This window comes from Crocuta crocuta, unplaced genomic scaffold (genome assembly GCF_008692635.1).
Source record: "Crocuta crocuta isolate KB4526 unplaced genomic scaffold, BGI_CrCroc_1.0 scaffold482, whole genome shotgun sequence".
Classification (NCBI taxonomy): Eukaryota; Metazoa; Chordata; class Mammalia; order Carnivora; family Hyaenidae; genus Crocuta; species Crocuta crocuta.
The window spans coordinates 687,717-692,599 of NW_027527459.1; the positions used below are offsets into that span (position 1 = coordinate 687,717).

The window sequence follows — 4,883 nt, forward strand, 5'->3', positions numbered from 1 at the left end:
CAGATGGCAAGCCTTGCATCTTCCGAGGGCGATCTGGGCCTCAGAGGGCACGTTGCGAGCAAACAGCAAGGTGGGCTGGAGGGAGGGGGCCAGGCGGCCGTACAGACCGCAGGGCGGCCCCAATGTAATTACACGCCAGGTGCAGACCCCAGGGGTAACAGTGGGAAGAGTTCCACAGCCAAAAAATATGTGGGTAGTGGAGTGGAGAATGTTTACAAACCTAATGAGCAATTTGCACAACTGCAGAGTGAAAAATTTTGCTCGTGTCAGGCAGCCTCGTGGGTTGACTGTGGAAGCCGAGCGGGACCCAAGGTGGGGGTGTGAGGAGAACTAGGAGCTTGCTACTTGGCCAAGTCCAGTGGCGAAGGCACCTACGAACAAGTTCAGCCTGAGAAAGTGACCAAATGAGAGCACTAACACCGGATGGGCTCATTTCCCAGACAATAATAGCGGCTAAGAAATGTACTCTGTGGAAATTAAGTTGTTGAGTAGTCATAATAATGACATAATAGTGATGATGATGATAAAATAGCAAACCTTTAAAGCATACATTTCCCCAAAGACACACACTGAGTGTCTTGAACAAGGAAAGCTAGTCTAAAATCTCTCTCATTTTAGAGATGAGACAACAAAGGCCCAGAGAAGGGAAGTGACTTACTTAAGGTCACACAGCAGATCAGCAGCTGTCTCCTCACACCCAATCCACTGCTGCGCCCACTATCCAAGGATGCTTTTTCTGGAGATTCTAAGCCAGTTCAGTTTTTCTCCTCCACATTCTTTCCCACCCCCACCCCCCGGTCCATTTAGTTTAGATGCCTTTTGTTTTTATTTAGGTAAGAGCACTTGACATGAGATCTAGCCTCTTAAAAAATTTGGAGTGCACAATACAGTATTGTTAACTGTAGGCACAGTGTTGGACAGCAGATCTTTAGAACTTACTTGTCTTGTAAAACATACCTTTGAACGGCAACTCCCCGTCTCCCCTTGTCTCCGGCCACTGGCAACCACTATTCTCCTCTGTTTCTGTGAGCTTGACTCTTTCAAGTCTCTTACACAAGTGGGATCACGCAGTATTTGTTCTTCTGAAATGGGCTAATTTCACTTGGTGGAACATCCTATAGGTTCATCCATGCTGTCACATACAGCAGAATTTCCTTGTTTGTAAAGGCTGAATACTATTCCATTTTTTTTAAATTTTTTTTTCTAGGAGAGAGAGAGAGAGACAGCGTGAACAAGGGAGGGTTAGAGAGAGAGGGAGTCACAGACTGAAACAGGCTCCAGGCTCTGAGCTGGCAGTCAGCACAGAGCCCGACGCAGGGCTCGAACCCACGAACCGCGAGATCATGACCTAAGCGAAAGTCAGACGCTTAACCGACTAAGCCACCCAGGCGCCCCTGAATACTATTCCATTTTAAGACCATAACACATTTTGTTTATCCATTCGTCTGCCAGTGGACATTTAGGTTGTTTCCGTATCTTGGCTATTGTGAATAATGAGCAGTGAGCATGGGTCGTGTGCCTATCTCTTCGAGATCCTGCCTTCACTTGGTCTGGACATGCACCCACAAGTGGGATTGCCAAGTCATGTGGTGGTTCCATTTTTAATTTTTTGAACCTCCGTTCTGTTTTCCATAACCTCTGCCCCATTTTGAATTCCTACCAACAGCGTACGAGGGTCCCAGTTGCTCCACATCCTCAAGAGCAATTATCTTTTGGTTTTTTTCTGTTGTTGTTTGTTTGTTTGTTTGTTTGTTTGTTTTCAATAATAACCATCTTAAAGTTATGAGCTGACATCTCATTGTGGTGCGGATTTGCATTTTCCTGAGGATCAGTGATAGTGAGCGTCTTTTTATCTACCTGTTTGGCGTTTGTATATTCTTTGGAGAAATAGTTGTTCAAGTCTCCGCCCATTTCTTAATCAGGTGATTTGGTTGCTTTATTATTGAGTTGTAGGAGCTCCTTGTATATGTTGGATATTAACCTCTTATCAGATATATGGCTTGCAAATATTTTTCTCCTACTATAGATTGGTTTCTCACTCTGTTGATTGTTTCCTTTGCTGTATAAAAGCCTTTGTAGTTGGCTGTAGTCCCAGGTACTTAGTTTTTACTTGTGATTTTGGTGTCATATCCAAGAAATCATTGCTTGGGATTTACAGATTCAGTGGAATCCCTACCAATCTCTATTTTTTTCAGAAATAGAAAATACTCCTAAAATAAATATGGAACTACAAAGGACTCCAAATACTGAAAACAATCTTGAAAAAGAAGAACAAGGCTGGAGGCATCACACTTACTGATTTCAAAATATATTACAAAGCTCTAGTCAGTAAAACCAGTATGGTCCTGGCATAAAAACAGACATATAGACCAACAGAGCAGAATAGAGAGCCCAGAAACAAACTCATGCATATATTGTCAACTGATCTTTGATAAGGGTGCCAAGAACACACAATGGGGAAAGGATAGTTTCTTCAACAAATGAGGTTGAGAAAACTAGATATCCACGTGCAAAAGACTGAAATTGGACCCTTATCTTACACCATACATACAAATCAACTCCAAATGGATTAAAGATTTAAACAGAAGGGGCACCTAGGTGGCTCAGTTGGTTAAGTGTCCGATTCTTGATTTTGGCTCAAGTCACGATATCAGGGTTCGTGAGATCAAGCCCCACATCGGGCTCTGTGCTGGCAGTACAGAGCTCCCTTGGGATTTTCTCTTTCCCTCCTTCTTTGCCCCTCCCCAGCTCACTCTTGCTCTCTCAAAATAAATAAATAAACATTAAAAAAATTTAAACATAAGATTCCAAACTGTGAAACTCCTAGAAGAAAACGGAGAAAAAGCTCCACGGCATGGGTCTAAGCAATGATTTCTCCTCTACATTCTTGCTCTTCTAGTGCTTTTTTTTTTTCTTCCAGAACCTTCTGGTTCCATGCTTTTGAAGTTCACTTGGAAAACAGTCACTCTGTTCCCTTTCCCCACCACCAACTCCTCTATGGATCCCTTTTTCTATCCACTCCATAAACTCCCATAGCTAGGCAATGATTTCCTGAATGTTACATTCTTTAATTGACAGAGACACAACACGGGACCCCTTCCCCTCTCTCCTCCACTCAGCTATGAACAGATGACAGTTCCAAAATTCTGCTGAGGTATGCCTACTCTGTGCCAGGCACTGTGCTGAAACACTACATGACTTCTATCTCATTTCATCCTCATGATAACTCCCTCGTGTAGGGACTACTATAGTTCTCGTTTTGCAAGTGAGGATCCTGAGGCTCAGAGAGCTTCAGTGATAACCCTAAGGCTACACAGCTAGTAAGAGACACAACTGGAATTTGAACCCAGGCAGTCTACCATTAGTGTCTGTGCTCGGTCTTTGTGTGGTCCCCTTCAGTGCAGTGGACACACCGCTGCCAGAATCCATTTCCTAGACTGTATCATATCGTGTTTTTCCCTCCCACCTCTAGATAGGTGCTGCCCAATGTGGAAGCTGCCATACACGCCTGGCCATTTAAATATAACTTTAGGGGCACCTGGGTGGCTCAGTAGGTTAAGCATCTGACGTCGGCTCAGGTCATGATCGCACAGTTCGTGAGTTCAAGCCCTGCGTTGAGCTCTCTGCTGTCAGCACAGAGCCCACTTAGGATCCTCTGTCTCCCTCTCCCTCTGCCTCTCTCTCTCAAAAATAAATAAATAAACATTTTAAAAAGATTTAAAAAATAAATGTAGTTTTAAATCAATTAAAATGAAATGATATTTAAAATGCAGTTCCTCAGTCCCTTCAGGTACTTTTCAAGTGCTCAGAAGCCACACGCACTCAGTGGCTACCATGTTGAACAGCACAAATCAAGAACATGTCTCTCGCTGCAGAAAGTTCTATTGGCCAGCCCTTCGCTAGAGACCAAACTTTGAACTCCTCAGCCTGGTATTTCAAGTGTTCTGCCATCGGGTGCCTACCAACTTTTTAGCACACAGGCAGAAAATGAGGTGGGAGAAATGAGGCCAGAGAAGGGAGCAGGAGCCTAAGGAGGAAGGACCTGCCATACCACACCATTGAAGGGAGACATCCTATAGAACACGGTGGATTTCTTCCTCAGAATGGATAGAGCCGGAGCAGGTTGAGACCTGAATCAAACTCACGTCTCTCAGGAAGTTTGCGTAAACAAGCAGAGAGGTCTGAAGCTCACGCACCCCTGTTGACTGACCGCTCCCCACAGTGACAGCAAGAGTTCCAATGTTTACAGCAAAGAGAAAGATCTCACATTCAAAATGGAGTGAAGGACCCGTGCTCAAATCACAGCTCCACTACTTAATTGGCTGTGTAACATTGGGCACTGTCACTTAACATCATTGAGCATCTGTTTGCCTCTCTGTCAACAGAGCCAGTAATACCTACTCTCCAGACACGTGTGACAATCAAGTAAAGTAATTAGGACAGTGAGCTAATGGTCTGGAGTGGGACCTGGACTTTAAATGCCCCCGTTGCGTGATTCTAGGGAGTAGCCAGGGTTGAAAATCATTGAACTACATGCCTTCTGAGGTCCTTTCCGGCTTCCAAGTTCAAGCCCTGACCCACAGTAAGAAAGATCAGAGGTCAGTTTGGACAAAATACGTACCTGGGTCCCCACGGCAGGCAGTGTGACAGCCATCTCTCCTGGACAGCCCAGAGCTCCACGTAAAGCAGCCTCTGTGATGAGAGTGCAGGGTCGGTGTTGGCTTCTTGGCAGAGTCCCTCCCCACAGAGTGATGGATGCACCCAGAACCTCCAGCCCGGGACTGTAATGCCTTGAGTATCCATTGTCATTATAGAGTCATTAACCAGTCATTGTAGAGTGGCAATGGATTTAGAGTTTGGATGTCGGATCAAAGGTTTCCCCT

At 44.8% G+C, this 4,883-nt stretch overlaps 1 protein-coding gene across 1 annotated transcript in view; it reads left to right on the forward strand.

Moving 5' to 3' along the window:
• Positions 1–4,883, forward strand: part of GRIA3 (glutamate ionotropic receptor AMPA type subunit 3) — a 273,791-nt gene that overhangs the window by 97,094 nt on the left and 171,814 nt on the right. The gene's annotated exons all lie outside the window — the stretch shown is intronic.